Source organism: Aythya ferina, assembly GCF_964211825.1.
Source record: "Aythya ferina genome assembly, chromosome: 19".
In the NCBI taxonomy this organism is placed as follows: domain Eukaryota; kingdom Metazoa; phylum Chordata; class Aves; order Anseriformes; family Anatidae; genus Aythya; species Aythya ferina.
Window position 1 is genome coordinate 1322621 of NC_140309.1, and position 21118 is coordinate 1343738.

At 50.4% G+C, this 21118-nt stretch overlaps 1 long non-coding RNA gene across 2 annotated transcripts; it reads right to left on the reverse strand.

Annotated features, from left to right (window-relative positions):
• Positions 1–345: 345 nt before the first annotated feature.
• Positions 346–20645, reverse strand: LOC311421139. 2 transcript variants are annotated; one of them, XR_014684720.1, is made up of 3 exons: positions 20591–20645; positions 2206–4647; positions 346–1373 (listed from the first exon to the last, which is right to left on the reverse strand). It is a non-coding gene; the product is annotated as an uncharacterized lncRNA (long non-coding RNA). The 2 variants fall into 2 exon arrangements; XR_014684721.1 differs by lacking the exon at positions 20591–20645 and having other exon boundaries at positions 2206–7083.
• Between the last annotated feature and the right edge of the window lie 473 nt (positions 20646–21118).

A 21118-nucleotide genomic window follows, 5' to 3' on the forward strand; every position in this document is an offset into this window, starting at 1 on the left:
TTAATGGCCTTGATAAGGGAGGAAGCAGGAAAGGGTGTTGGGTGAACATCCTTGAGTTAAACCAGACTTTGTGAAATTCCTTACCACAAGACATCCTTTTTTGCCGCTTCACTACCCCCACCTGAACACGAAGCAGAGGAATAACGACCCCCCCTCTCAACAATAGACTGTGCAGCCTCAGCCAGTTCAACAAGTCCTGATAAGCCGGAATTCAACTGCTATAAAACAGCAACACTGGAAAGGGAAGTTGCGTGCTGTTGCGGAGCAGAGACTCCCCAGCTGCCCAGCGCTGTTTTGCTTGTGTGAGAAACACTCCGTAGCCAATAACTTAGGCTCAGGCGAGGATCTCAGTGAAGTAGTAATTTATTCGCGATTGCAATGGCGGGCGCCCCACAAGCAGGAGAGAGCGCATCTACTAGTTCCAGAACACAGTTTATATACCTTTTAATGGCAGGACCCTCCCCTGTTTCCCCACTGAGTGGGTAATCCAGATTCACAATCTATCTGATGCTTCACAAACAATGCATGGCCTTCAGTCGCCGGCCTGTTAAATTTCAAATTTCTTTTGACATTTTTACTGCTTGAAGTGGTAATGTTTCTTCACTTATCTGACTTGACTTGACACCATGATTTTCACCTAATTGTCCTAAGGAGTCTGATTGTCTGCATTTTACAAGGTCGCCTGCTAAACTTTCTTATCACTGTAAGCATATCTCAGTACCACATTCTCTCCTTCTAAACAATGTAACTCTGCAAAAACAACATTTCTATTCCCACAATTCCCCCCTTTTCTTTTTTTATAAACTGTTGATTTTTGCAAAAACTCTTTTTATTTTTATTTATTTATTTATTTTAAGTGTAATTTGGTAAATATCTTCCTCTTCACTTTCTTTGCTCTCCATTTCCTCTAATATCATTTTATCTGAGTAGGGTGGTGGATCTATGGTCATTTGTTTCAATAATGTGGTTTCAATTAACCGCTGGACAAGTCCCCTTACACAGGGGATAATGCAACAGCCAATAGCTGTCAAAACTCCTGCTACTATAATTGAGGATGTAAATATGGACATTACCATCCCTTTCCATTTACCAAACCAAGATTTCAACCATCCTGTGATGGAAGTGTCTGCTCCCGAATTTTCTGCCAATTCATTGGCAAGGGTGGTAAGCCCTTGCAATGCTCTTGTTACTGTGCCATCCGGGGCAGTATTGTTACGGATAAAAGTACAACAGTTGCCCAGCATCACGCATACACCACCCTTCTCCACAAGCATCATATCTAATGCTATCCTGTTTTCCCAAGCCATTTTGCTGATGACATCTAGTTGTTCAGCGATTCCTCTCATCGCATCCTTGGTATAATTGATGAATCTCTGCTGATTATAATAGAAATAATTAATCCAATCCACATTTTTATTGATTGTTACCCACCAGAACAGTAACTCAAACCCTGCAGCAATTTAATTTCTGGCTTTATATTCATCCCGAACTCCTCTAGGTACCCCAATAGAATCTATGTATACTCTATCATCAAATGATATTCCTAAGGCTCCTTTACTTCTTCTGGGTATTTGTGATGTTTCTCTTTCAAATGCCAGGGTGAAGGGTATAGCTGATTGAACAAGTGCACAAGTGCCTTCCCAATTAGATGGTAGGGTGGACCGTAAGATCTTCCCTGCACCGTACCACCAGAGATCTGCCCTGGGGATCTCCAGTCTTGAGCAGTTTCCCATCAAGTCCTTGGTAGCACAAGGCAAATTCTCCCAGATGCCAGGTAGCACTCACACCCTGCCGTGAGAGGCAAGCTGTATGGTTACCTATAGCTGTAGAGAATGCAGGGGGAACTGTGATATTGTTATCATGCAAGAAACAGCAAAGACAGACTTACAGGCCTCATTTCCCCAGGCAGTCTTTTCTTGGTACAATGCAATCATACATCGCATCCCTTGGGAGTCTTTGGTCCACCCCCATGGGAAGGGCACTATCTGGGCAATCGGTCATCCCGAGGCACAAGCATAGCAGTAGCTACAGTTGAGACTCTGGACAGTATATTTGACCCATTCTATCCAGGCATTCACATCCCCATACCCTGTTTGAATCTCAAATGTTTGAACTGTCACATTTCAGAGGGCCTCCTGTTTACTCTCCTGTTTTCTCCTTGAGTTTCTCCCTTTCTCTCAATCACAAGTCACACTCGTTAGTTACCTGTGAAAATAAAAGGTTAGTTTACAATTGTAAGCTCTTATCCTGCTCAGAGTCCACTACGAGATTTTTCTCTTCAATTTCAACTTCCAACAAGTCTTTTGTAGGAACAGCTTCCCAGGTACTTAGCGTCGATGGATGCCTTCACTCGAGTATAGTGAGTCCAACCTTTTCCTGCAGTTCTTACGGCTGTTTCAGTGGTCAGTAATTGTCCTTCCCATTCAGGCCGGAGTTGACTCTTTCCAGGTCCGAATCAGGACCTGGTTTCCTGGGTGATGGTGGTGAATGGGGAATTCCAAAGGTGGGGTTTGAGCCAACAACCCACAGGTCCTGAGAGATGACAAAGAAGACAACCCCAGAATACAGTTCTTAAGGAAACTCTCTTATTTTGAATTGTGGTATCTCATCCCTTCTGCCCAGATAGGGCAATCTGAACAGCATCTCATATGGTGAAATTCCTATATCCTTTCTTGGTGCTGTTTAAACCTGTAGGAGTAAGCATTTTACCCAAGGAAATTGGGTTTCTAACACTAGTTTAGTTAATTGCTTCTTTAATGTCTGATTCATTCACTCCACCTTCCCAGAAGAGGAGGGGTGCCAGGGGCTGTGAAAATCCCACTCAATCTCTAAGGCCTGCTTTAACCCTTGCAGTAAAGCTTACACCCATCTAGTCACGTGGTCAATTAGGACAAACAAGTAACTCAGTAAAGTTTACCTGTATACTTTGGAAAGGTCAAACCCCTGGCTCCCGTCCCCCTCTAGATGGGTTACAGAACACCTTTTTATTTACCTTTTGACATATGGTACATCCTCTACATATGTGCTTCCCTAAAGTGTATATTCCTACACAGACATACTTTCTTAGCACAATATCACACATTGCTTGCACCTCCCAATGACTCTTCTGATGTAAAACAGTTAATATTTGCCTCATTATCACTTTATTCAGCATTTCTCTCCCATCAGGGAGTATCGATTTTCCTTCAGACTTCATGGCTCCTGATTCCTTAAAAAATCTTTCTTTTAAAACTTTTTAGTTCTTTCTTAATTTTCAACATTTCCCTGAATCCTCTCTGCATTTATTCTGTTTTCCTTCAGACATTAGATGCCTTAAATACCTGACTTCTTTCTCCATATTGTAATTTATTTATTTATTATTTTTTAATACTCCCAAGCCCTGCTTTCCCAGAAAGTTGAATAGCTTGTTAGTAGCTTCCTTCACAACTCTTTTCTCCTGTCCTGACAATAGAAAACGATCCACATATTTGTTAACATTAATACCTCCTTGGGAGGTTGTAATTGCTCCAAAATATCTTTTTTTTTTTTTTTTTTTTTTTTAGATCTTACCCAAATAGATAGGTGTCCCTGTAAACCCCTGAGGTAAAATTGTCCACCTATATTGTTGCTTCCGCCCCCATTTCAGGGTCTTTCCAGTCAGAGGTGAATATACATGTATGTTTGCTCTCAGGGCCAGAGAGCACTCCATTAATAACACTGTTATTCCAGTCTAACAATTTACTATTTGAATGCCCAATTTAATCATCAAATCCCTTCCCAACAAATTAGTCCTTGCTTTGGGTACATACAATAATTACCCAGTGATCATTTTATCCCCTAGTCTCAGCTTGGTATCCCCCCCAAAGTGGCACTGTTATCCCAGCCCCATCACTTTTTAGGGTTTCATTAGTTAATTTAATCCCTGATACTTTACAGGTCAGTAATGACCTAGCTGTTCCCCAGTGTATTGGGTTTGATGGCAAGGTTCGGGGGCTGTGAGTAGGGGGGTGGGAAACTGCAGTGGCAGCCCCCGTGAGAAAAAAAACCCGGAAGCCTCCCCGTGGCAGATAAGGGACAATTTCATCTGGCCCTAAGGGGCCCACTGCTGCCCAGAGCCAAGCCATGAGCAACACAGTCCGTGCCTCTGTGAGAACACATCCACGAAAACAAACAAACAAAGAAACAAACAAAAACCTGCTGCTCAACAGCAGTTGGGAGAGCGAGAAACCCCCCCCGCAGACACCAAAGTCAGTGCAGAAGGAGGGGGAGGAGGCGCTCCAGGCGCTGGAGCCGAAGCCCCCCTGCGGCCGCTGGAGAGGCCCCTGGTGGAGCAGGCTGTTCCCCCCTCCCCGATGCTTGGGAAACTGACCAAACACCACAGCAAATATGCAAATATACCATAACTTCTAGACTGTTACTTAGATAATGCCTACATCCTCTTTCCCTGCTCATTCAACTTCAAACAGCTCTGTTAAATATTACATGCCACACCTTTAACACCTTCAGCAACTCTTTTAACACTTCCTTTATCTTTTTCCAGCCTGTACTTTTCTAATACCAGCACCAAAGGCTCAGTCAGGGTCCAACTTAATTCCATACCTTTTCCCTCCAAGATACTGAAACAACATATCAATATAGCATATTTCATCCCATTTTCCTTCTTTCCTCCTTCTTCCACTCCAGATATTCCCATTCGAAGTGGCCGGCCTGGCCACACTTAAAACATCTTATCAAAGCCTGTCTCTGCTAGGACTCGGGCCACAACACAGGCAGCCTTCTTTGCCTGCCATTCCTTCATCTCTTTTCCTCTCCTTTCCATCCTGGCCCTGACTCCCCCTGAAGATTTTCTTCATCTTTCTCCAACCCTCTGCCTCACTACCCGCTGCACTGTCAATACCATTAGTTTCGATCTTTTTTTTTTTTTTTTTCCCTTCTTATCTCCCCTCCAGACACACCCCTCCAGGGCCTCCCGCAGGAGGGTCCCCCAGTGACTGTTCACTACATTCCCCTCACCTTCTGAAGCATTTTCTGCGTATTTTGCCAGGCTTTAATCACACAATGAACTTTCAAGAGCCCTTGGGATACTGGGTCATCAGGTCTCATCCCCAAGTACTTTCTCATTCTGACCCCAAGTCTCTCATATGATTTCTGTGTTGCACACTATTATTATTCCAGCCAGGATTGGCAAGTGGGTATTTCTGCCCTGCCGGTATTACCCCTGGTCCTGGAGGATGAGCTCTTTCCCATTCTTGTATAGCAGCTCTCCTCCTGATCATTCACATTTCTTTCCCTGTAAACAACATACTTATAGACATAATTCCCTCCCCCAAGAGTATAAATAAGGTCGTAGGAACTGGTCTAATTGTTCAACTAGGCTGTTGGGGTCCTCGAATAAAGAATTCCTCTCCTTCTTAAAAGTCCTAACCTCTCTGCTGGTAAGGAGGAGGGGGTAGTTCACCTAAGAGGATACACAGTTAGTGTTAGTACTGTTAGTATCAGGGAAGGCAAAATTCTCAACATATCTTCTACCTTGTTCTAATTCTTGCCAGAGCCTAGAGTACGATCCTTCTTTAGGGACAGTGTTAATTCCAGTCCCTGTCTCCCTTCCTGGAGTGACTGCTGCTGCCACCAGTTCAATATTAAGATTATAGGGAGCATAACTTGGCTCCTTCTCTGAAAAAGGAATCTTATTGTTTACACATAAATTTAAAGCCTGAATTTTCATCAGACCCGTATTTTGGCCAAAATACTGCTGTTTCCTTAATTGGTTCTTTTGTCCAGACTGATACACAATATTTAACCCTTTTTTTTTTTTTTTTTTAATTACTTTTCTTTTACAATCCCTCTAATTTTGGGATTATGTTTCCAATTTCTTATCATTTTTCAGGAAGAACTATTAGTAGGCACTCCCCCAGGGATATCTCCCTGTCCCCTGGAACTCATATTTTCCCATTTTTCCTAACCCTCGCCAGTATGTGCTACAGAAATTTCCCTTCTGCAGTGTACCACACACCAACGTACTGAAAAATGGGGGTGTACCGCCAAGCACTTCCCCGTGCAAGCGTTACCGCACACCTATAAGTTTATCAGATTCCCTGGAACTCGTACTTCCCATCTTTCCTAACCCTCGCCAGTATGTGCTACAGAATTTTCCCTTCTGCAGTGTACCACACACCAACGTACTGAAAGATGGGGGTGTACCGCCAAGCACTTCCCCGTGCCAGCGTTACCGCACACCTGAGTTTACCAGATTCCCTGGTGTACTTCCAAGCACTTCCCCGTGCAAGGATTACCGTACACCAGATTCCCCTGGTGTAGTGCCAGCACTTCCCCGTGCAAGGGCTTACCATACACCAGATCACCCGACCCCCAAGGCAATACTTAATATTTCTTACCTTGGTCTGTGCACAGAGTTACCGGATCGATTCTTAAAAACCTGGAGTGCCTACCTTCTTCCTTTCCCCACTACTTCACGGATCCTGCCTCTTTAACCAGTCTCGGGCCCTCTGTCAGCTTTCCGCAGAACCGCCACCGTCGATGCACAGGACCGCTGAAATCAGCGGGGCATGCCTTCCTGCTGCTGCGGCGGTGGGGCTCCCCAGTAGGTGACTGGATCCCAGACAAGCCCCCAAATTGTGAGAAACACTCCGTAGCCAATAACTTAGGCTCAGGCGAGGATCTCAGTGAAGTAGTAATTTATTCGCGATTGCAATGGCGGGCGCCCCACAAGCAGGAGAGAGCGCATCTACTAGTTCCAGAACACAGTTTATATACCTTTTAATGGCAGGACCCTCCCCTGTTTCCCCACTGAGTGGGTAATCCAGATTCACAATCTATCTGATGCTTCACAAACAATGCATGGCCTTCAGTCGCCGGCCTGTTAAATTTCAAATTTCTTTTGACATTTTTACTGCTTGAAGTGGTAATGTTTCTTCACTTATCTGACTTGACTTGACACCATGATTTTCACCTAATTGTCCTAAGGAGTCTGATTGTCTGCATTTTACAAGGTCGCCTGCTAAACTTTCTTATCACTGTAAGCATATCTCAGTACCACATTCTCTCCTTCTAAACAATGTAACTCTGCAAAAACAACATTTCTATTCCCACACTTGTGTCTGCTTACTTGATTAATAAAATAATTTCAATAGACCAGTAAATTGTGTGGTCTAATTTATAACACCCAATAAATTAAGACGCTCAAATCCCAAACCCACAAAATTAAGATGCTCAAATCCCAAACCCAAAAAAATAGGACGCTCAAAACCCAAACCCAAAAAATGAGGATGCTACAAACACTAAACCAAAATATTAGGATGCTCCAAACCCTAAACCAAAACATTAGGACATTCAAAACCCAAACCCAACCCAAAACATTAAGACACTCAAAACCTTAACCCAAAAACTTAGGACACTCAAAACCCTAACCCTGGAGAAACTAACCTGAAAAAAAAAAAAAAAAAATTAAGATCTTAAAACCCTAACCCTAAATAACGGACCAAAAATAAAACCCTAAGACCCTAACCCTAAAAAAAACTATCAACACTACAACCAAAAAAACTCTAAAACCCTAACACGCCAAACCTGAAACCCTTAAAATCCTAACCCCCAATTCCCTAAAACCCTAACCGTTAAAACTCCAACCCTAAAAACCTTAAAATCCTAAACATAAACCCTGAAACACCTTACCCTGAAACCCAACCCTAGTGCCCTATCCCTGAAACCTTAAAACCGTGAATCAATCTTTGGAAAATAACATAGGCTCAGGAGAGGATCTCAGTACAGTAGCATTTTTATTTGAGATTACAATAGCAGGGGTCCCGCAAGCAGGAGGGTGCCTCCTAATTCCATACACAGTTTATATACTTTTTTTTTTCCTCCCAAGGACCAGGACCCTCCCCTGTTTCCCCATTAACTGTGCAATCCAGGTTCATACTCTAGCTGGTGCTTCACAGAAAATACACAACTGCTGGCCAGTTACAAGTCATATTTCTTTTGAGGCTTTTACTCTTTGAGGTGGTAATGTTTCTTACACCGTGATTTCCACCTAATGGCGGTAAGGATTCTGGTTGTCTGCATTTTACAAGGTTGTCTGTTGTAATAAATGACTAAGTCCCACATAGGATTACAATCAAAGTTTACAATTTATTAAATGAATAGAGGTAAGCAAACAGCACTGGGTGCACCGGGAGTCTCTGCTCCACCAAGACGCACAGAAGTTACATCAGGCGGCTGGTTTTTATGCTGCTAGGCTCATACATATTCATTACTACTCTTAGAAAAGGCAGGGTTGTTATAATTAGTTCCTGGAATCCGAACCTGCCCACTGGCGCATGCATTCAGTCTCCGGTGGTCCCTCTGGGGGTCTCTCATACTAAAGGCTCATAGTCTTCCTCCCAGGCTTTTCCCTTGTCCTTCTCCTTTGTCCATTTTGGCAGGATGTCAGAGACTTGCATAGTGCCCCATGCAATAGTCATAACAGTTAGCAGTTATTCTGAAACCCCTTTGTTCTCTTGCCCCCTATTGACCCGAATTGCTGGACCATTCCTTTGCAAGATGAGAAGAGGTAAAGAGAGCAGGAGGAACAGCAGCCCTGTTTTTGGTCTGGCTAAGTTCAACAGGGTGCAGCACAAGCAACCAGGCTGTTTCTCTTCAAAGACTTGCCTTAGCATTGGTGAAGGAAACTGACTGGGCTGACAACCCTCTCACCTATTTGCACCACTCTACAACATGGGGACTTCACCTCTCCAAGGCTGCACGAGGGAAGGGCGGAAACAAGAAAAAAAGCACATCCTGAGGCAACTCATAACCACAGTGTTATGAGTGTTAGGGTATGGGTTAGGATAAGGGATAGGATAAGGAAAGGGAAAGGGATAGGATAAGGGAAAGGGAAAGGGAAAGGGAAAGGGAAAGGGAAAGGGAAAGGGAAAGGGAAAGGGAAAGGGAAAGGGAAAGGGAAAGGGAAAGGGAAAGGGAAAGGGAAAGGGAAAGGGAAAGGGAAAGGGAAAGGGAGAGGGAGAGGGAGGGGGAGAGGGAGAGGGTGAGGGTGAGGGTGAGGGTAAGTGTAGTGGAAAGGGTAAGGGTTAATGTAAGAGTAAGGGAAAATGTAAGAGTAAGTGGAAAGGGTAAGGGTTAGGGTAAGGGTAAAGGTTAGGGTAAGGCTTAGGGTAAGGGTAAGGGCAAGGGTAAGGGTAAGAGTAAGGGTAAGGGTACCCGTTCAGGTATGGGTAAGGGCAACGGTTAGTGTAAGGCTAAGTGTAAGTGTTAGGGTAAGGGTAATGGTAAGTGTTAGGGAATGGGTAAGTGTTAGGGTATGGATTAGGGTAAGGGATAGGATGAGGGTAAGGCTAAGGGTAAGGGTTAGGGTTAGGGCAAGGCTTAGAGTAAGAAGGGTGTTAGGGTAAGGGTTAGGGTAAGTGTAAGTGTTAGGGTATGGGTTAGACTAAGGTTTAGGGTAAGGGTAAGTGTAAGGCTTAGGGTAAGGTTAAGGGTGAGGGTAAGGGTAAGGATATCGTTAAGGGCATGGGTAAGGTTAAGTGTTAGGGTAAGGGTTAGGGTAACTTTTAGGGTAAGGGTAAAGTTTAGGGTAAGGATTAGGGTAAGGTTAAGTGTAATTGTTAGGGTAAAGTTTAAGGTTAAGGGTCAGTGTACGTGCTAGGGTAAGAGAAAGAGAAAGAGTGAGGGTAAGGGTAAGGCTTAGACTAAGGGTAAGGGTTTGAGTAAGGGTTAGGGTAAGGGTAAGGGTAAGGGTAAAGGTAAAGGTAAGGGTAAGAGTAAGTGTAAGGTGAAGGGTAAGGGTAAGGGTCAGGGTCAGGGTCAGGGTAAGGTTAAGGTACGAGTAATTGCTAGGGTAAATGTAAGGGTAAGTGTATGAGTAAGTTTTACACACGTTGCCCAGGACCGGACACCAGGGGCTCAGGACGGTCGGATCCCTCGCCTCTGGATGGAGGCAACCGGTAGCTCCAGACGGCCGGCTGCCGCTCCACACAGGACCGAACCCCCTGTCTCCAGGACAGCCAGTCCCCGAACCAACAGACGACAGCCTCCCGCTTCACAGCACAGCCGGCACCCACGCCGCCCAAGGACGGACCCCCTGGACAAGGGACAGGCGGCCCCCGCGCCGCCCGTTTCTGGACACCCGGGTCCTGGGATCACCGTCCCAGAGCCACCCAAGGTTGGACTCTGAATCCAGTGCGGCTAGCATACGTGTCACCAAGGACAGGAGACCAGAAGCTCGGGACGGCTGGCCGCCGCTCTGCACGGGACCGAACCCCCTGTCTCCTGGACGGCCAGTCCCTAAGCAGGCAGATGACAGCCTCTCGCTTCACGGCACGGCCGGCACCCACGCCGTCGTGGCTGGACATCCTGGTCCCGGGACCACCGTTCCTGAGCAGTCAGCCCTGGACCCCTGTGCAGCTAGCATGTGCATTGCCCAGGACCGGAGCCCAGGGGCTCGGGACGTTCAGAGCCCGTGCCTCTGGATGGAGGCAACCAGGAGCTCGGGTCAGCTGGCTGCCGCTCCTCACAGGACCGAACCGCTGGTCTCCAGGACAGCCAGTCCCCAAACCGACGGACGACAGCCTCCCGCTTTACGGCACGCCGACCTCCACGCTGTTTGTGGCCAGACACCCGTGTCCTGGGATCACCGTCCCCAAGCCGCCCAAGGTCGGACCTGGACCCCGGTGCGGCTAGCACACACATCGCCCAAGACTGGAGCCCAGGGGCTCGGGATGGTCAGATCCCTCGCCTCCGGATGGAGGCAACCAGGAGCTTGGGAAGGCCAGCTGCAGCTCCGCACGGGACCGAACCCCTGGTCTCCGGGACAGCCAGTCCACAAGCCAGCTGACGACAGCGTCCCGCTTCACTTCACGGCCAGCACCCATGGTGCCTGAGGACTTTCCCCCAGGACACGGTATAGCCAGCCCCCATGCAGCCTGTGGCCGTACTGCAGCACACGGGATCGCCAGCCCCAAGCAGTCCGAGGTCGGACCCGGACCCTGGTGCGACTAGCACACACGTCGCCCAGGACCAGAGACCAGCGGCTCAGGACTGCTGGCCACCAATCCGCAAGTGACAGAACACCCTGTCACCTGGAAGGCCAGTCCCCGAACCTGCGGACGACAGCCTCCCGCTTCACGGCACGGCCAGCACCCATGGCGCCTGAGGACGGACAACCAAGACACGGGACAGCCGTTCCCGAGCTGCCCGAGGTCAGACCTGGATGACCATGAGGCTAGCACACACGTCGCCCAGGACCGGAGCACAGCGGCTTGGGACTGTTGGATCATGCACCTCCGGATGGAGGTAACTGGGAGCTTGGGATGGCTGCTTGCCGCTCCACATGGGACCGAACCCACGGTCTCCTGGACGGCCAGTTCCCAAGCTGGCGGACGACAGCCTCCCATTTCACGGCACACTGATCCCCATGCCGCTTGTGGCCGGACACCCGTGTCCTACGATTGCCATCCACGAGCCCCCCGAGGTAGGACATGGACCCCGGTGCGGATAGCACACCCGTCACCCAAGACCAGAGCCCAGGGGCTCAGGACTGCCGGACGCAACTCAGCACAGGACCGAACCGCCGGTCTCCGGAATGGCCTCTCCCCAAGCCGGCAGATGACAGCCTCCCGCTACATGGCATGGCCGGCAACCACACTGTCAGGGCCGGACACCCTGCTCCCAGGATCGCCATCCCAGAGCCGCAAGAGGTCGGACCCGGAGGCCTGTGCGGCTAGCACACACATCTCCCAGGACCGGAGCCCAGGGGCTCAGGACGGTCGGATCCTGTGCCTTCAGATGGAGGCCACAGGTAGCTCGGGAAGGCCGGCCGCCGCTCCACATGGGACAGAACCCCTGGTCTCTGGGACAGCCAGTCCCCGAGCTGGCGAACAACAGCCTCCCTCTTCACGGCACGGCCGGCCCCCAAGCCACGCGAGGCTGCACACCCATGTTTTGGATCACCGTCCCCAAGCCGCCTGAGATCGGACCTGGAGGCCGGTGCGGTTAGCACACGCGTCGCCCAAGACCGGAGACCAGAGGCTCAGGACGGCCAGCCGCTGCTCTGCACAGGACCGAAACCCCTGTCTCCATGACGGCCAGTCCCCAAGCAGGCGGATAACAACCTCCCACTTCACGGCACGGCCTGCAAACTCGGCACTCAAGGACGGACCCCCGGGACATGGGAGAGCTTGCCCCGGGCAGCCCTTGGCCAGACACCCTGGCCCCGGGATCACTGTACCCAAACCACTCAAGGTCGGCGCCGGACCCCAGTGCGGCTAGCACACGAGTCGCCCAAGACCGGAGCCCAGGAGCAAGGGACAGACCCCGCGCTGCACAAGGCCAAACTCCCACACATGGGACCACCATCCTCGAGCCCCCCCTAAGTCAGACCCGTACCCCGGTGTGGCTAGGACACACTTTGCCCAAGACCGGAGCCCAGGGGCTCGGGACGGTTGGATCCCTCGCCTCCGGATGGACTCCACCGGTAGCTCAAGAAGGCCAGCTGCTGCTCTGCAATGGACAGAACTGCCGGTCTCTGGGATGGCCAATCCCCGAGCCAGCAGACGGCAGCCTCCCGAACACGGCAAGGCCGGCACCCATGGCGCGCGAGGACAAACGCCCGGAACATGGGACAGCCAGCCCACGAGCAGCCCTTCGCCAAACTCCTGCACAAGAGACCGCCATCCCTGAGACACTCGAGGTCGGCTCCAGATCCCAGTGCGGCTAGCAGACACGTCGCACAAGCCTGAAGCCCAGGGGCTCGGGATGGCTGGCAACCAGTCCGCACGGGACAGAAGCCCCTGTCTCCGGGACAGCCAGTCCCCGAGCTGGTGGACGACTGCCTCCCGATCACGGCACGGCTGTCACCTACGGTGCTCGAGGACAGACACCCGGGACACGGTGCGGCTAGCACACACGTCGCCCAGGACCAGAGCCCAGAGGCTCAGGACGGCCAGATCCTGCGCCTCCAGATGGAGGTAACCAGGAGCTCGGGAAGCTGGCTGCCTCTCTGTACGGGACAGAAGCCCCGGTCTCCAGGACTGTCATTCCCCAAGTCGGCAGACGACAGCCTCCCACTTCACAGCACGACCAGCACCCACGGCGCCCAAGGACGAATGCCGGGAACCTGAGACAGCCAGCCCCCGCGCAGCCCTTGGCCGAACTCCCGCACACGAGACCAATGTCCCCGAGCCGCTCGAGGTCAGAAACGGACGACAATGCAGCTAGTACACACGTCAAACAAGACTGGAGCCCAGGGGCTCAGGACTGACAGCCGCATGGGACCGAACCGCCGTTCGCCGGGATGGCCAGTCCCTGAGCTGGTGGATGACAGCCTCCCGCTTGACAGCAGGCCGACCCCCACACCACTCGTGGCCAGACACCCGTTTCCTGGGATCACCATCCCGTAGCTGCACTAGGTCTGACCCGGTCACCGGTGCAGCTAGCACACACGTTGCCCAGGACCGGAGCCCAGAGGCTCGGGACGTCCCACCACCGCTCTACACAGGACCAAACCTCAGGTCTCCTGGACGGCCAGTCCCCGAGCTGGCGGACGACATCCTCCCGCTTCACGGCACGGCTGGCCCTCACGCCACTAGTGGCCGGACACTTGTGTCCTGGGATCACCGTCCCAGAGCCACAAGAGGTTGGACCTGGACCCCGGTGCGGCTAGCACACACATCGCCCAAGACCAGAGCCCAGGGGCTCGGGACGGTCGGATCCCTCGCCTCCGGATGGAGGCAACCGGTAGCTTGGGAAGGCCAGCTGCAGCTCCGCACAGGACAGAACCCCCGGTCTTCGAGAAGGCCAGTCCCCGAGCTGGCGGATGACATCCTCTTGCTTCCCGGCATGGCCGGACCCACGCTGCCCGTTTCCGGACACCCTGGTCCTGGGATGGCCATCCCAGAGCCGCCTGAGGTTGGACCCTGAATCCGGTGCGGTTAGCACACGCGTCGCCCAGGACCAGAGACCAGAGGCTTGGGACGGCTGGCCGCCACTCCGCACGGGACCGAAATCCCTGTCTCCATGACGGCTAGTCCCCGAGCAGGCAGACAACAACCTCCCACTTCATGGCACGGCCTGCAAACTCGGTGCCTGAGGATGGACCCCCGGGACATGGGAGAGCTTGCTCCGGGCAGCCCTTGGCCAGACACCCTGGCCCCGGGATCACTGTACCCGAACCACTCAAGGTCGGCGCCAGACCCCAGTGCGGCTAGAATCATCGAATCATAGAATATCCTGAGTTGGAAGGGACCCTTAAGGATCATCAAGTCCAACTCTTGACACCGCACAGGTCTACCCAAAAGTTCAGACCATGTGACTAAGTGCACAGTCCAATCTCTTCTTAAATTCAGACAGGCTCGGTGCAGTGACCACTTCCCTGGGGAGCCTGTTCCAGTGTGCAACCACCCTCTCTGTGAAGAACCCCCTCCTGATGTCAAGCCTAAATTTCCCCTGCCTCAGCTTAACACCGTTCCCGCGGGTCCTGTCACTGGTGTTAATGGAGAAAAGGTCTCCTGCCTCTCGACACCCCCTTACGAGGAAGTTGTAGACTGTGATGAGGTCTCCCCTCAGCCTCCTCTTCTCCAGGCTGAACAGGCCCAGTGACCTCAGCTGTTCTTTGTACGTCTTCCCCTCCAGGCCTTTCACCATCTTCATAGCCCTCCTCTGGACACTCTCCAACAGTTTCATGTCCTTTTTATACTGTGGTGCCCAGAACTGCACACAGTACTCGAGGTGAGGCCGCACCAGCGCAGAGTAGAGCGGGACAATCACCTCCCTTGACCTACTAGCGATGCCGTGCTTGATGCACCCCAGGACACGGTTGGCCCTCCTGGCTGCCAGGGCACACTGCTGGCTCATATTCAACTTGCTGTCTACCACAACCCCCAGATCCCTCTCTGTGGGGCTGCTCTCCAGCGTCTCATCGCCCAGTCTGTACATGCAGCCAGGGTTTCCCCATCCCAAGTGCAGGACCCGGCACTTGCTCTTATTGAACTTCATGTGGTTGGTGATCGCCCAGCTCTCCAACCTATCCAGATCCCTCTGCAAGGCCTTTCCACCCTCATTCGAGTCCACAACTCCTCCAAGTTTGGTGTCATTAGCAAACTTGCTCAAAATACCTTCTATTCCTACATCCAGATCGTTTATAAAAATATTGAAAAGTACCGGCCCTAAAATGGAGTCTTGAGGGACCCCACTGGTGACCGCCCGCCAGCCTGACGCAGCCCCATTTACCATAACCCTTTGGGCTCTGCCTGTTAGCCAATTGCTCACCCATCGTATGATGTTTTTATTTAGCTGTATGGTAGACATTTTGTCCAGTAGGATCCTATGGGAAACCGTGTCAAAAGCCTTGCTGAAGTCCAAAAAAATCACATCAGCTGGTTTCCCTTGGTCCACCATACGGGTGATCTTATCATAAAAGGAAATCAGGTTAGTTAGGCAGGACCTACCCTTCACAAACCCATGCTGGCTGGGAGTCACCCAAGACTGGAGCCCAGAAGCAAGGGACAGACCCCGTGCTGCACGAGGCCGAACTCCTGCACACGGGACCACCATCCTCAAGCCCCCCTAAGTCAGACCCGTACCCTGGTGTGGCTAGGACACACTTTGCCCAAGACCAGAGCCCAGGGGCTCGGGACAGCCGGCTGCTGATTCATACAGGACAGAACCCCCGGTCACCGGGTCAGCCAGTCCCCGAGCCAGCAGACGACAGACTCCAGCTTCACGGCACGGCTGACACCCACGCCGCTCGTGGCCAGACACCCATGTCCTGGGATCACCGTCCCCAAGCCGCCCGAGTTTGGACCCGGACCCCGGTGCAGCTATCACACACGTTGCCCAGGACTGGAGCCCAGGGGCTCGGGACAGCTGGATCCCTAGGGTAAGGGTTTGTGTAAGATTTAGGGTAAGGGTTAGGGTAAGGGTAAGGATTACAGCAAGGATAAGGGTAAGGGTAAGGGTTAGGGTTCGGGAAAGGGTAAGCATAAGGATAAGCGTAAGGAAGCGTAAGCGTACTGGTAAGGGTAAGCGTAAGCGTAAGCGTAAGCATAAGGGTAAGGGTAAGGGTAAGGGTAAGGGTAAGGGTAAGGGTAAGGGTAAGGGTAAGGGCAAGGGAAGGGTAAGGGCAAGGGCAAGGGCAAGGGCAAGGGCAAGGGCAAGGGCAAGGGCAAGGGCAAGGGTAAGGGTAAGGGTAAGGGCAAGGGAAGGGTAAGGGAAATGTTTAGCGTAAGGGTAAGGGTAAACGTAAGTGTAAGGGTTAGGGTAAGGTTAGGGTAAGGGTAAGGGTAAGGATTAGGGTAAGGTTAAGGATTAGTGCAAGGGTAAGGGTAAGGGTAAGGGTAAGGGTAAGGGTAAGGGTAAGGGTAAGGGTAAGGGTAAGGGTAAGGGTAAGGGTTACGGTAAGGGTAAGGGTAAGGGAAAGGGTAAGCATAAGGATAAGCGTAAGGATAAGCATAAGGGTAAGTGTAAGCGTAATCGTAAGGGTAAAGGCAGGGTTTAGGGAAAGGGTAAGGGTAAGAGTAAGGGTTAGGGTAATGGTTAGGTTTATGGTTAGGGTAAAGGTAAGTGTTAGGGTAAGGGTAACTTTAAGTGTAAGTTTAAGGGTAAGATTTAACATAAGGGTAAGGGTAAGGGTAAGGGTAAGGGTACGGGTACTCTTAGGGTAAGGGTAAGGGTAAGGATTAGGGCAATGTTAAGTGTAAGGTTAAGAGTAAGTGTAATGGTAACGGTAAGAGTTAGGCTTAGGGTTAGGGTAAGGGTAAGGCTAAAGTTAAGGGTAAGTTTTAGGTTAATGGTAAGGGTAAGGGTAAGCATAAGGGTAAGGGAAAGGGTAAGGGAAAGGGTAAGGGAAAGGGTTAGGGTGAGGGTAAGGGTAAGGTTTAGGTTAAGGGTAAGGATTACCTCAAGGGTAAGTGTAAGGGTAAGTGTAAGGGTAAGGGTTAGGGAAATGGTAAGGGTAAGGTTAAGTGTAAGTGTAAGGGTAAGTGTTAAGGTAAGGGTAAGGTTTAGGGCAAGGCTAAGGGTAAGGGTATAGGGTTAGGGTAAGGGTAAAGGTAAGGTTTAGGATTGTGGTAAGTTAGTGGGGGTTTGTTCATTGTCTTTGAGGAATTTGGAGAATCTGCTGAGGTGATAAGGTTGCACAATTAAACGGCCTTGATAAGGGGGAGGATTAAGCAAGCAGATAGCAGGAGGGGGTGTTGGGTAAACATCCTTGTTAAAACAAAGATTCTGTAAGATACCACCCACCCACCGCAAGACATCCTGTTTTGCCCCCACCTGAACACAAGCACAACGTGTGATCACCAGCAGAGGAACAATGACCCCCCTCTCGACAATAGACTGCGCAGCCTCAGCCAGTTCAACAAGTCCCGACAAGCCAGAACTCAACTGCTATAAAACAGCAACCCTGGAAAGGGAAATTGCGTGCTGTTGTGGAGTGGAGACTCCCCAGCTGCCCAGCACTGTTTTGCTTGTGTTTGCTTACTTGATTAATAAAATAATTTCAATAGACCAGAAAATTGTGTGGTCTAATTTATAACAAGGGTAATGGTTAGGTTAAGGGTAAGAGTAATGGTAAGGGTTATGTTCAGGGTTAGGGCAATGCTAAGGTTCAGGGTTAGTGTAAGGGTAAGGATAAGGTTTAGGGAAAGTGTAAGGGTAAGGTTAAAGGTTAGTGTAAGGGCAAGGCTAAGGTTTAGGGTAAGGGTAAGGGTTAGGGTAAGGTTTAGGGTTAGGGTAAGGATAAGTGTAAGGTTTAGGGTAAGGGTTAGGTTAAGGTTAGGGGTAAGGGTAAGGATTAGGGAAAGGGTAAAATTTTGCGTAAGGGTAAGGGTAAAGGTGAAGTGTAAGGGTAAGATTAAGGTTAGGGTAAGGGTAAGGGTAAGAATATTGGCAAGGTTAAGGGTAGGGGTAAGTGTAAGGGTTAGGGTAAGGGTAGGGGTAAGGGTAAGGGTTAGGGTAAGGGTGGGGGTAAGGGTAAGGGTTAGGGTAAGGGTAAGGGTTACGGTAAGGGTAAGGGTAAGGGAAAGGGTAAGGTTTAAAATAAGGGTAAAGGTTAAGGTAAGGATTAGGGTATGTGATAGAGTAAGGATTAGGGTAAGAGTAAGGGTAAGGGTAAGGGTAAGGGTAAGGGTAAGGGTAAGGGTAAGGGTAAGGGTAAGGGTAAGGGTAAGGGTAAAGGTTAGGGAATGGGTATGGGTAAGGGTAAGGATAAGGGTAAGGATAAGGGTAATGGTAAAGGTTAGGGAAAGGGTATGGGTAAGGGTAAGGATAAGGGTAAAGTAAAGGTAAGAGTAAGGTTATGGGTAAGGGTAAGGGTGAGGTTTAGCGTAAGGGTAAGTGTAAGGGTAAGTGTAAGGTTTAGAGTTAGGGTAAGGGTAGGGGTTATTGTAAGGGTAAGGGTAAGGGTAAGGGTAAGGGTAAGGGTAAGGGTAAGGGTAAGGGTAAGGGTAAGGGTAAGAATATGGGGGAGAGTAAGGGTAAGAGTAAGGGTAAAGGAAAGGGTAAGTGCTGTGGTAAGTGTTAGGGTAAGGATTAGTGTAAGGATTAGGGTAAGGGTAAGTGTAAGGTTAAGAGTAACGGTAAGGGTTAGTGTAATGGTAAAGGTTAGGGAACAGGTATCGGTAAGGGTTAGGGTAAGTGTGAGGGTAGGGGTAAGGTAAGAATAATGGTACGGGTAAGGGTAAGGGTAAGGGTCAGGGTTAGCGTAAGGGTAAGGGTTAGGGGAAGGGTGAGGGTAAGGGTAAGGGCAAGTGTAAGGGTTAGGGTAATTGTAAGGCAAAGTGTACGGGTAAGGGTAAGAGTAAGGGTATGGGTAAGGGTGAGGGAAAGGGTATGCCCATTGCCAGCCCCAGTGGGACACCGGTCGCTACCGTTAACCCCCCATTAGAGCCGTGGTGGGCCCCCAGTACAGCGGTAGACCCCCACCCGCAAGTCCCAGCTGGCCATGTGTGTGCTGGTGAACTCCCCCTGTGAGCCCCAGTGGGACCCAGCAAGCCCTGGTTGGCCCCTGGTAGCTGCAGTGAACTCCCCACTGTGAGCCCAAGCAGGCCCTGGCCACACTGGTGGACTGCCCCCCCCTTACAATCTCTGGTGGGCCCCCAATGCATTGGCAGACCCACGCCAGCGACCCACCACGGGACCCAGGGCGCAGCGGTGGACACAGCACTGCAAGCCCCGGCAGGCCCCCGGGAGAGGCTTTAGACACCCCCCCCTTTGCAAGGCCCTGACGGCCCCTGGACACACTGGTGGACCCCCCCTGCTAGGCTCTGCAGGCCCTCGAGCACAACAGTGGCAGACCCACACCAGTGACCAGCCGCGGGACCCCAGGCACACCAATGTATCCGTCCCTTCAAGTCCAGTGGCCAGTAGTTGTGGTGGACCACCCTTGCAAGCCCCAGCGGGGCACTGGGCATGCCGGTTAACCTCCCCCCTTCGAGCCCTGGTGGGGCCCCAGGGAAGGACGGTCAAACCCCCACGTGCGAGCCCAGGAGGGCCCCTGGTAGGAGCCGTGGAACGCCCCCTTTCCCTCAAGCCCTGGCAAGCTCCTGGGCAACCATGCCGGTTTACCCCCCTCACAAGCCCCTGTGGTCCCACAGCATGGCACCGGACCCCCCCCTGCAAGCCCTGGCAGGTCCCTGGGTATGCCAGTGGACCAGTGGACCTCCTGCTGCGAGTTCCGGCAGGCCCATGGGAGCAGCAGCGGACCTCCGCCGGCGAGCCACGGCTGGCCCCTGGTCCCTCGGCAGACCCCGTCTGGCAATTCCCGCTGGGCCCTGATGCCTAGCAGAGTACCCATGGCGCCCTCTCCCCATGATCTCCCTAGATCTGTTACCCAGTTCTGAAAGTGACAGCCTATGGGCTGTGTCCATATGTTTAACAGTGCAAGAGGTAAAGATTTTACCCCATTTACTCTTGTTTCCAGCATTTGTTTAGTTAGTTGTTTTTTAATTTCACCATTCATTCGCTCTACCTTTCCAGCACTTTGGGGATGCCACGGAGTGTGGTATTCCCAACTTGTTCCTAGAGCTTTCATAGTCTCTCGAGACACTTTGGAGAGAAAATGAGGGCCTTGGTCAGAGTCAATTGCTTCTATAACTCTGTATCTAGGAACAATATTCTCAATTCCCAATTCAACCAGATTTTAGTATTTACTTAACCGATCATAATTTTCGGTATGATTAGGGTCTCAGTGGGGTTGGTCAGGGGAATGCAATTGTTCACAGTTCCCTGAGCGGTCCCATCGGCAATCTGAGCTCGCACATGAACTCAGGTTGTTTTAAGAATTAACTGCTTTTCTGTTTCCATAACAACTCTCTCTTGGACCCATCATGATCCTTTTGCCCCAGAGGGCTAACAACCCTGATTTTGAGATCTCAGCCTTGGGCTGAGGCAGAGCTATTAACATTCCTACGTCCTCTTTCCCTGCTCATTCAACTTCAAATACCTTTAACACTTTCAACAACCCTTTTAACATTTCCTTTATCTTTCTCTAGCCTTTATTTTTCTAATGCCAACATCAAAGGCTCAGTCAGGGGCCAACTTAATTCTGTACCTTTTCCCTCCAAGATGGTGAAATAACATTTCATCCTGTTTTCCTTCTCTCCACAAAAACAACATTGACTGTAATATGGTGTTATAATTAATAGTTCCATTTAGGGGCCACTCCTCTCCATCCTCTAGTTTATAAAGTGTCCACCACTGATTACAATATTTGATAAGAGTTCTTTTACTCTCTGTACCCCCTCACCCCGCTATATCCCTCCAATGTGTTAGTATACATCCTAGGGGGCGTTTCCGCGGGATTTCTTTGCTTTGACCTTTTCCTATTGTAATCTACAGTGGTTAATATTCCACCGTTTTCCTAGAAGCTCTTTACTAGTCAATCCCAATCCCTCCAAAATCCACAATATATAGATACACAAGTAAAATCAGACCACTGTAAATTAACTGCCTGTAGGACATTTAAACCTGACGAGCCGATATTATGCCTGGGCAAATTTTGTTCCCTTAGACATACACCTCAATGGCAGTTCTTATATTATACTTACATATTTGCATATTAATATATGTTTAAAAGAACACTTTAACAAAAATGCCCGGGCTTTTACATATACAACATACAGTTATTATTCCA